Raw genomic sequence first — 11,598 nt, forward strand, 5'->3', positions numbered from 1 at the left:
CAGCTTTCCTCACGGTACATAGCTTCTCATCCAGGCAATGTTCTAGTAAAGCTCTTCAATGCTTTATTCAAACCCTCCATATCCTTCTGATAATAGCACAACCAAACATGAATGGAATCCTTCAGGTGCAGCCTCACCAGAGCTGCAGCATTAGAAATTGGAACAAATCCATGTTTGCACAATTTTTCTTTACAGCTAAACAGAAAATACACAACTGTATTGTCCCTCCTTATTTTGTTCATCCAGACAGAGGAGAATGTGAGGGGTGTCATGTTTCCTCCTCAAGGTTTCAGGTAAGGATGTGGTGGAACACTGGAGGTGAATAGAAATAGGAAAGAACATTGTCTGTAGTGCATTCCACAACATGGAATCTGCAGATCATCAACATCTGCAAAATGCCACACAGTTGTCTGTGATAATCTCTTTGAATAGATGGTGCCTTCTACTCAAGGTCTAAGATTCACAGGATCTTGCTGCATCTGTGGGGTGAAGATGCATCTGTGACTTTGCAACTACAATCAAATCAGGGCAACCTGCAAATAATGAACACTGGGCTGAACTGCACTGAAATATGCCTTTTCATTTTCTGTTTTTATATTTTGTGCTTTTGTTTGTTTTTTTGTTGCTGTTAGTGTGATTTTTTTGCATTTTGGGTGGAGTGTAGTTGAAGTTTGATGTCTTTTCTTTGAATAGGTTGGTTCCAAGGTTCAATTTTGTGTTGTGACTGGACGTGGGGAAGATGAATACCAGGGTTGTATAACACATTCACAGTTTCATTATAAATGTATTTTGAACTTTGAGAATACAGTCTGATTAAATTATAAACATATTCCCACTACCAAGAGATTCCAAATTCAGCAAATGTGAGATGATGCTCTCCTAACCTACCACAACTTCCCTGATTTTGAAAAACTATCTCTGATTGTAAAGTTATTTCTCACACTATTATTTCACACTGGGAAGAGAAAGAAATAAGGCTGATGAAACTGACATCTGCTGTAGGAAATGTGGACATGTCAGAGTGGGACTGAGAATTTGGACACCATGTAGTGATGACCTGAGCATTTTCTCAAGTGACGATTGTTACATATTCAGGCAACAATAAATATATGAGTTAGGCAAGGGTTTATAGAACAAATAACACATTTATTAAACACTGAAAACAAACCCCCCAAAAGTAAACAAACACTAACGTAACCGGACATCAGATGCTGTGTGGCAGCTTAAACAGTTCTTAAAGCGATGCAGCTCAAACAGTTCTTAAAGTGATGTTGCAAAAACAGTTCTTTAAAGTAGTATTGCCAAAAGTTCAAAAATGCTCACAGTCCATTTAAGAGGAGAGACTTTATAAGACGATTTAAATTCTCTTTCATGTCATTTTGCTTCGATCCCCGATGTCGAACTTTTCCCACGAAGAATTTATGAAACGAAACGAAACGGCTTAAAAGCACTGACCTGTCCTTTATCACTGTCCTCAATCTTTTCTGCTATCCCACAGAGATTAACACGAGAACAGTCAACGAATTCCATCCAAATAAGGATCAAACAAGGTTGAACCCGTTTCACCGTCGAAAATCGATTCTCCTCAATCTTTAACTCCTGAACTCCGATCTTCACTCTCCACTGATTCTCAACTAGCAGTATTGTAAAGAAACTGCTGGCAATGACCTTTTAAACTTTAGGCATTAGATAAAAACTTCATCCTTCAACTAAACTGCATCATCACATTAAATCACACAGTGTCATGAAGTCAACTTGGCAAATCCAGCCACGAACTGCCCCCCCTCACAGGGTGGGGTCTTCCTTTTATAACCTGTAAAAAAAACCTGTCACATGACCTCTACTGGCAGGAAAATGATGTCACTTCACTATCACAAGGCCATTACCTCAAGTCCAGTATAGCTTCAACCCCATTCACTTGACAAAGGTACCACTGTCATGTGACACGAGTATGTAACACCTCCCTCCAAAAAAAAACATTTTTGGTCTGACAAGAACAAAAATTTTTAACAATTGCTTACAAGAAAAACAAATGTATAAATTTTATAACATATACAATACACAATACCATCATATAACAGCTTATAACTCACAATACAGTAGGGGTGTTACAATTTGAAAAAAACACTCCATAAAAAAAATTGCATTGTACATTCAACATTGAGATAGACAATCAGCAACCACATTATCTTTACCTTTCATATGAGTTATCACAATATTGTACTCTTGTAACATCAAACTCCAATTTAATAATCTTCAGTTTTTGTTTTTCATCTTACTCAGAAAAACTAACGGATTATGATCAGTGTAAACAATAAGTGGTTTTTGAGTTGTACCAACATATACCTCAAAATATTCTAAAGCTAAAACAAGAGATAACAATTTTTTCTCTATTGTCAAATAGTTTCTTTGATGCTTATTAAATTTCTTAGAAATGTAAGGTACTGGATGATCAACCTCATCACCCTCATTCCTTTGCATTAATACTGCTCCCACAGCCTCATCACTAGCATCTACAGCTAATGAAAAAGGTTTTTCAAAGTCAGGTGCCTTAAGCACAGGTTGTTGACATATCATTATTTTCAATTTTTCAAATGCTTCTTGACAAGTCACTGTCCACACAAACTTCACATTCTTCTGCAGAAGGTTAGTTAATGGAAGGGCAACATTAGCAAAATTCTTACAAAATTTTCGATAATATCCTACCATTCCCAAGAATCTTCTGAGAGTTTTTTTCCCCGTTGGAGTGGGAATCTCTAAAATTGCCCGAACTTTTGCTTGAACAGGAGCTACCTTACCTTGACCCACAACATAACCAAGGTAAGTCACAGTGGCATGTCCAAATTCACTCTTAGCTAAATTAATAGTTATGTTAGCTTTTGAAAGCCTTTCAAACAATTTCTCCACTGCAATAATGTGTGCTTCCCAAGTATCATTTCCTGTCACTAAATCATCAATATAAGCATCAGTATCTTTCAATCCCTGAATCACAGAGTTAATCATCCTCTGGAAAGTACCTGGGGCATTCTTCATCCCAAATGGAAGAACATTATACTCATATAACCCAGATGGAGTTACAAATGCAGAAATCTCTCTACCTTTGTCTGTTAATGGAACACACCAATACCCTTTCAATAAATCAATCTTTGTAAGGAACTTTGCTTTTCCAACTTTATCTACACAATCATCTACTCTAGGAATTGGATATGCATCTGTTTTCATTACAGCATTCACCTTCCTATAGTCTGTACAAAACCTAATCCTACCATCTGGTTTTGGCACCATAACACATGGTGAACTCCAATTCGAGTTAGAATGTCTAATGATATTATTCTCTAACATATATTCAATTTCTTTCTCAGCAAGTTCACATTTTTCTATGTTCATCCTAAATGGATGTTGTTTAATAGGTTTGGCATCTCCAACATCTACATCATGTGAAGCTATAGTAGTGCTTCTCGGAACATCTGGAAACAACTCCTTATATTTAAAAATTAATTCCTTCATTTGTTGTTTCTGCTCTAGCTGTAAATGTGCTAATTTCTCATCAATATTTTCTAGAATGGTTGAATTTGGTAACCTAACAGAAACAATGTTGGATTTAGAATGAAAGTCAGATGAATCATCTATCATGTTCCTAATTAAATCAAACTCATTCTCACTAACCACAACAGTCACAGTATCAGATTGTTTCTCATAATATGGTTTTATCATATTTACATGGCAAAGTTGTGTTGACCTTCTACGATCTGGAGTTTTTATCATGTAATCCACATCATTGATTTTAGACACAATTTCATAAGGACCATGAAATCTAGCTTGTAAAGGATTTGTCTGCACTGGGAAAAGAACCAATACCTTATCTCCAGACTTAAACATCATCATCGTAGCTTCTTTATCATACCAAGTTTTCATTTTCTCCTGAGCCAACTTGAAATTTTCCGTGGCTAAGCTACAAGCTTTATGTAACCTGTCCTTAAATTTCAAAACGTAATCCAACAAATTAGTGTGTACTTCCTTACTAATCCACTGTTCTTTCAATAAAGCTAAAGGTCCTCTAACTCTATGCCCAAACACAAGTTCAAATGGACTAAAACCTAAAGATTCCTGTACCGATTCCCTTACAGCAAATAAAAGTAAGTTTATACCCTCATCCCAGTCACTTTCATTTTCCACACAATATGTCCTAATCATATTCTTGAGGGTAGAATGAAACCTCTCCAAGGCACCTTGCAACTCTGGATGGTATGCAGACGAAGTGATTTGCTTAGCTCCCAATTTATAAACTACCTGTTGAAACAATCCAGACATAAAATTACCGCATTGATCAGTTTGTATCTCCTTAGGTAATCCAAAATAAGTAAAGAATTTTATAAGAGCCTTTGTCACAGTTTTAGCTTTTATATTCCTAAGTGGTACTGCCTCTGGAAACCTAGACGAAGTACACATGATAGTCAACAAATACTGATAACCAGTTTTTGTCTTTGGTAATGGACCAACACAATCTACAATAACTTTAGAAAATGGTTCACCAAATGCTGGAATAGGTTGTAATGGAGCTACTGGTGTAACCTGATTTGGTTTACCCACAATTTGACAAGTATGGCACATTTTACGAAACATCGCCACATATTTTCTTAGACCAGGCCAGTAAAAATGTTTTAAAATCTTGTCCACAGTTTTCCTTACCCCTTGATGTCCACCTAAAGGCACACTATGAGCTAAAGTCAAAATCTCATTTCGATAAACATTCGGGACAACTACCTGGTAAACAACATTCCAATCCTCACTTGCAGGAATTGTAGGCGATTTCCACTTTCTCATCAACACTCCTTTTTCCAAGTAATATCCTACTGGCACCTTCTCAATTTCACTACCTAGTAAAGCTTGCTCTCTTAATTTTATAATCTCAGGGTCTCTATTCTGCTCTGCTATCATCTCCTTCCAATACAGAGATAAATCTTCATAGTCAGACTTCCTCCAAGAATCTTGTTCAAACAACGAAGGTAAGAAAGACTCTGACACATCCTCAAAACTCGAATCCTGAGTTGAACAGTCATGAGTAACAACCTCATTCTGCGCATCAATCTTTTTAGCCATAGCTCTGGAAGAATCTGTGTTAGAATTCAACTCTGGTTCCTCTGACTCCATTGTCAAATGCACTTCAGGAAAAATTTTTCCACCTGCCAAGTCATTACCTAAAAATAAAGAAATACCCTTCACAGGTAAGCTATGCTGTAACCCTACTTTAACAAATCCTGTAACTAACCCTGACTTTAATTTTACTTTATGTAAATGTACAGGCATAAAATCACTCCCAACATCTCTTATGTAATTTACCTCACCAGTATCAGACTCTTCATTAAACTTCAATACACTGTCTAACATCAGTGATTGAGAAGCTCCAGTATCCCTAAGGATTTTTATTGGCACCAGAGTAGATCCTTCTTTCAAGGATACAAACCCTTCAGTTATAAAATGACCATATCCCTCTTTAACATGATCAGACTCTAACAAAGTCTCAGTTGTGTTTATCAAACCCTGTAACTTTACAGGTGCTTCAGTATGTTGCACACAAGCATCTGGAACTGCTTCCTTCTCCTTCTTTTTCAATCTGAAACAGTTAGCTATTACATGGCCAGGCTTCTTACAATAGTTACAAATAAGACTAAACTGTCTTTCCTTCACAGGTTTTCCTTCCTCCTTACCTTTCTCATTAACTTCTGATTTAATTTCTGATTTACCTTGAGTCTCCGTGTTATTTTTCCTCTTAAAAATTCTACCCTGAGGAAATTTATTCTTATGAATTAAAACATACTCATCAGCTAATCTAGCACAGTCCTGCAATTTATCAGTATCCCTCTCATTTAAGTAGGTCCTTACTTCAACAGGAATGCTTCTTTTAAATTCCTCCATTAAAATGAGCTCTCTCAATGTATCATAGTCCCCATTTACATTTTTAGAAGAAACCCATCTCTCAAAACACACAACTTTATCATAGGCAAATTCCACATAAGTTTTTTCCACAGACTGTTTCAAACTTCTGAATCTTTCCCTATAAGCTTCTGGGACTATTTCGTATGCTTTCAGAATATGCATTTTCACAATATCATAATCAAGTGCTTGCGCAAAAGTTAAAGCTGTGTAAACTTCTTGTGCTTTACCTTTAATTACACCCTGTAACAACACTGCCCATTTATCTCTCGGCCACTCTGACATCCAAGCAATAGTTTCAAAATGTTGAAAATATCTTTCCACTTCTGTTTCACTAAATGGAGGGACCAATTTAATTTCTTGACTAGCAACAAACGGTTTTCTAGAACCAGAAGACTGATTCCCAGACCTTAATTCCGACATTGCATATTCAAATTCCCTCTTCTTTTGATCAGCTTCTAACTTACAACGCTCCAATTCTGCTTTACTTTGTTCCAACTTCATTTGTTCGATTTGCAACTGCATCTCCAGATTACTTATTGGAAACGACCCTAAAATCAATTCATCAAAAACACCCGAATCCACATAGTGTGACGCGATTTTTCTCTGTATAACAGCCTTAGAAGTAGTCTGCAAAATACCTTTAAGTTGCAATTTACTAGCTATCTCAGACACCTCAGTCTTTTTTGCCTTTGCTAACAACTCCACATCTGGCGAAACCAGAAACACATCAATATTCATTGTTGCTGAATACCACTCACAAGCCAATCAAACAAAAGAATCGAGTATTCCCCTTATCCAAAACACCGATTCAAAAGTTTGCAAGCATTGGATCAAACGATCCAATCCGGACGCAGCCCCCATATTTATGTTACGTATTCAGGCAACAATAAATATATGAGTTAGGCAAGGGTTTATAGAACAAATAACATGTTTATTGAACACTGAAAACAAACCCCCAAAAGTAAACAAACACTAACGTAACCGGAAATCAGATGCTGTGCGGCAGCTTAAACAGTTCTTAAAGCGATGCAGCTTAAACAGTTCTTAAAGCGATGCAGCTCAAACAGTTCTTAAAGCGATGTTGCGAAAACAGTTCTTTAAAGTAGTATTGCCAAAAGTTCGAAATGCTCACAGTCCATTTAAAAGGAGAGACTTTATAAGATGATTTAAATTCTCTTTCACGTCGTTTTGCTTTGATCCCCAACGTCGAACTTTTCCCACGAAGAATTTACAAAACGAAACGAAACGGCTTAAAAGCACTGACCTTTCCTTTATCACTGTCCTCAATCTTTTCTGCTATCCCACAGAGATTAACACGAGAACAGTCAACAAATTCCTTCCGAATAAGGATCAAACAAGGTCGAACCCGTTTCACTGTCGAAAGTCGATTCTCCTCGATCTTTAACTCCCAAACTCCGATCTTCACTCTCCACTGATTCTCAACTAGCAGTATTGTAAAGAAACTGCTGGCAATGACCTTTTAAACTTTAGGCATTAGATAAAAACTTCATCCTTCAACTAAACTGCATCATCACATTAAATCACACAGCGGCATGAAGTCAACATGGCAAATCCAGCCACGAACTGCCCCCCCCTCACAGGGTGGGATCTTCCTTTTATTACCTGTAAAAAAAACCTGTCACATGATCTCTACTGGTGGGAAAATGACGTCTCTCCACCATCACAAGACCATTACCTCAAATCCAGTATAGCTTCAACACCACTGTCACGTGACAAGGGTACCACTGTCATGTGTCACAAGTACGTAACACGATAATAAACAGGGATACTGTAACTGGATGAGGAATGAAGAGGCACGGACTGATGATTCAGAATAAAATGAGTTCAGGTCACCTCACAGCAGCAGGGGGATATAATTTAATGGATTGAAGTATGGTGAAAACAGCCAGCTTGCATAATAGTCATGATTCAATCTCCAGATTACCATCAACACTGAGCTTGTTCACCCTTTGCCCTTCAAGGAAACATGTGGTGATTGAAAGTCTTTGGATATTAGGAATTATCCAATGCTTTTCACCTGCTCTTTTAACCAAAATACTAATATAAACATAGAATCATTGGTACACACCAAGAGGAGAGTTCACAGTGTGTGAGAAAGATTGATGTTTGGGCCTTCCCTAGATGGTGATGGTCATTCCCTGCTATTTCAGTTGTGCAGTCATTACTGTACTGGACACTTATTTCCTTTGATTAAACATTGCTTTGGCCTTGCTGCAGGCATTTGATGAGAACAACATTTACTGAGAATGTTTGAAACAAAATGAACACTGCATAATCATAAGCAAACATCTCATGTCAGACTTTAGGGTGGAGGGAAGGTCATTAAGGAAGCTGTTGAAATTTACTTGATTCTAGATGGGAGCCTGATGAGAGTAGAGGAGAATCCAAATGAGACAGAAATCTTAAAGGTAATCACAGACTGAACCTAAGTTGAGCTGACAATTGAACACCGAACCTGAGTTCAGGAGTTCTTTCAATATTTTGGAGACAAAAAATGGCCACCAATTGTGGAGTGGCCAGAATCTTTAAAGGGACCATGCCAGTTGTCTATGCTGTGAAGAACTGGAGTGTCTGAACATTGGAGGCTGGTATGGTTGGCTGCGTATCGTAACAATATCAGACACCGTTCACAAATGAAATCATTAATCATCCCCAATGAGAGAATATCTGAAAGCTGACTCTCTCTCTCACTGACAGGCATTGGTGGCAAGTCTGCCACCATCAGCATGTGCAGGAATAGGAATCAGACTGGTAGTTACAGAAGTTCTGCAGCCGTGTGAGCAGCTCAGAAGGTAAATCATACAAAAGGAGAAGGACAACCGGCAGGGACTCATCATTTAAAAATCTCCCTGTGTGACACCAGCCTGGATTGAAACCAGTCACAAAACAGTTCAAAATTGTCTGACTGTATATTTCTCACCAACTATCAAATGACAAAAATCACTGCTTTTCAACGCAAACTAGCACATCTGATGTCATATTAAAACACGTTCAGTCTAAACAGAGTGTAAGCTAGTTCAACCTGTTTGACAAGACTCCTATTCATAGTGTCAGCGATAAAGGAAGATAATTCTGGAAATTTTTGCGATGAGTTTCTGTTCTTTAAGTGTCCAAAATAATTGGCTGACCTGATTGATCAATAGCCCAATTAACAGGAATCTATTGTACAGTGGCATGCAAAGGTTTGGGCACCCCGGTCAAAATTTCTGTTACTGTGAATAACTAAGTGAGTAGAAGATGAACTGATTTCCACAAGCCATAAAGTTAAAGATAACACATTTCTTTAATATTTTAAGCAATATTACTTTTTTACTTCCATCTTTAACAATTTCAAAATAACAAAAAAGGAAAAGGGCCCAAAGCAAAAGTTGGCAAGTATCACAGCTTGTAAATGCTTTTTGTAACCAGCTAACAGTCTTTCATTTCTTGTTTGGGGGATTTTCACCCATTCTTCCTTGCAAAAGGCTTATAGTTCTGTGCGATTCTTGAGGTATCTTGCATGCACTGCTCTTTTGAAGTCTATCCACAGATTTTTGATGATGTTTAGGTTGGGGGACTGTGAGGGCTATGGCAAAACCTTCAGTTTGCACCTCTTGAGGTAATCCATTGTGAATTTTGAGGTGTGTTTAGGATTATTATCCTGTTGTAGAAGCCATCCTCTTTTCATCTTCCGCTTTTTTACAGATGGTGTGATGTCTGATTCCAGTATTTGCTGGTATTTAATTGAATTCATTCTTCCCTCTATCAGTGAAATGTTCCTCGTGCCACTGGCTGCAACACAAGCCCAAAGCATGATTGATTCACCCCCGTGCTTAACCGTTGGGGAGGTGTTCTTTTCATGAAATTCTGCACCCTTTTTTCTCCAAACGTAACTTTGCTCATTGCAGCCAAAAAGTTCTATTTTAACTTCATCAGTCCACAGGACTTGTTTCCAAAATTCATCAGGCTTGTTTAGATGTTCCTTTGCAAACTTGATGCTGAATTTTGTGGTGAGAAATTCATGACTTATTTGGAGAAGAAAGGGTGCAGAATTTCATGAAAAGAACACTTCTCCAACCATTAAGCACGGGTGTGGATTGATCATGCTTTGGGCTTACGTTGCAGCCAGTGGCATGGAGACTCATAAGGGAGAATGAGGCAGTCATAGATGAGAGCTACAGGGAGGTAGTCACACCTAGGCTGCCGGAAGCAGGTCATTAGGTGACAGTCTGAGGGTGGAAAGCGAAGGAGAGTAGATAGGTAGTGCAGAGCACCCCTGTAGCCATTCCCCTGAATAATAAATAAGTTTACTGTCCTGGATGCTGTTGGTGAGGATGACCGACCAGGTGTGAGCCACAGTGGCAGGGCCTCTGGCACTGAGTCTGACCCTGTGGTGCAGATGGATGGGACAGAGAAGAGGAGAGCTGTCGTCATTGGAGATTCTATAGTCAGGGGAGCAGACAGGAGATTTTGTGGACGTGAGAAGGAAACCCGCATGGTTTGTTGCCTCCCGGGTGCCAGGGTCCGGGATGTCTCTGACCGGGTGCATGACATCCTGGTACAAGAGGTAAAGCAACCAGAAGTCGTGATACATGTTGTGACCAACGACATAGGCAGGAAGAGCGATGAGGTCCTGAATTGTGAGTTACGGGAACTAGGCAGAAGACTGAAGAACAGGACCTCAAGGGTGGCGTTCTCAGGATTGCTGCCAGTGCTATGTGCTAGTGATGGTAAGAATTGGAAGAGATGGCAGTTGAATACGTGGCTGAGGAGTTGGTGCAGGGGGCAGGGTTTTAGATTTTTGGACCATTGGGATCTCTTCTGGGGAAGGTGGGACCTGTACAGATTGGATGGGATGCACCTGAAGGGGGAGCAATATCCTTGCTGGTAGGTTTGCTAGCATGGTTCGGGAGGGTTTAAACTAATTTGCAAGGGGGATGGGACCTGGAGCAATACAGCAGTGAAAGAAGTGCATGGAGTAAAGCCAGATCTAACATATAGAGAGGCTTTGAGGAAAGAGAAGCAGAATAAAGGGTATAAAGGTAGTAAGGTAGAAGGGCTAAAGTTTGTGTACTTCAATGCAAGAAGCATCAGGAACAAAGGTGATGAACTGAGAGCTTGGATACATACATGGAATTATGATGTAGTGGCCACTATGGAGACTTTGCTGGCACCAGGACAGGAATGGATTCTCAATATTCCTGGATTTCAGTGCTTTAGAAGGAAAAGAGAGGGGGAAAAAGGGGAGGAGGAGTGGCATTACTGGTCAGGGATACTATTACAGCTGCAGAAAGGGTGGATAATGTAGCAGGATCCTCTTTTGAGTCAGTATGGGTGGAAGTCAGGAACGGGAAGGGAGCAGTTACTCTACTGGGGGTAGTCTATAGGCCCCCTGGTAGCAGCAGAGATACCGAGGATCAGATTGGGAGGCAGATTGTGGAAAGGTGTGAAAATAATAGGGTTGTTATCATGGGTGACTTTAACTTCCCTAATATTGATTGGCATCTGATTAGTTCCAAGGTTTTAGATGGAGCAGAGTTTGTTAAATGTGTCCAGGATGGATTCCTATTACAGTATATTCACAGGCTGACTAGGGGGAATGCCATTCTAGATCTAGTATTAGGTAACGAACCGGGTCAGGTCACAGATCTGTCAGTGGGT

This window comes from Hypanus sabinus, chromosome 8 (assembly GCF_030144855.1).
Source record: "Hypanus sabinus isolate sHypSab1 chromosome 8, sHypSab1.hap1, whole genome shotgun sequence".
In the NCBI taxonomy this organism is placed as follows: Eukaryota; Metazoa; Chordata; class Chondrichthyes; order Myliobatiformes; family Dasyatidae; genus Hypanus; species Hypanus sabinus.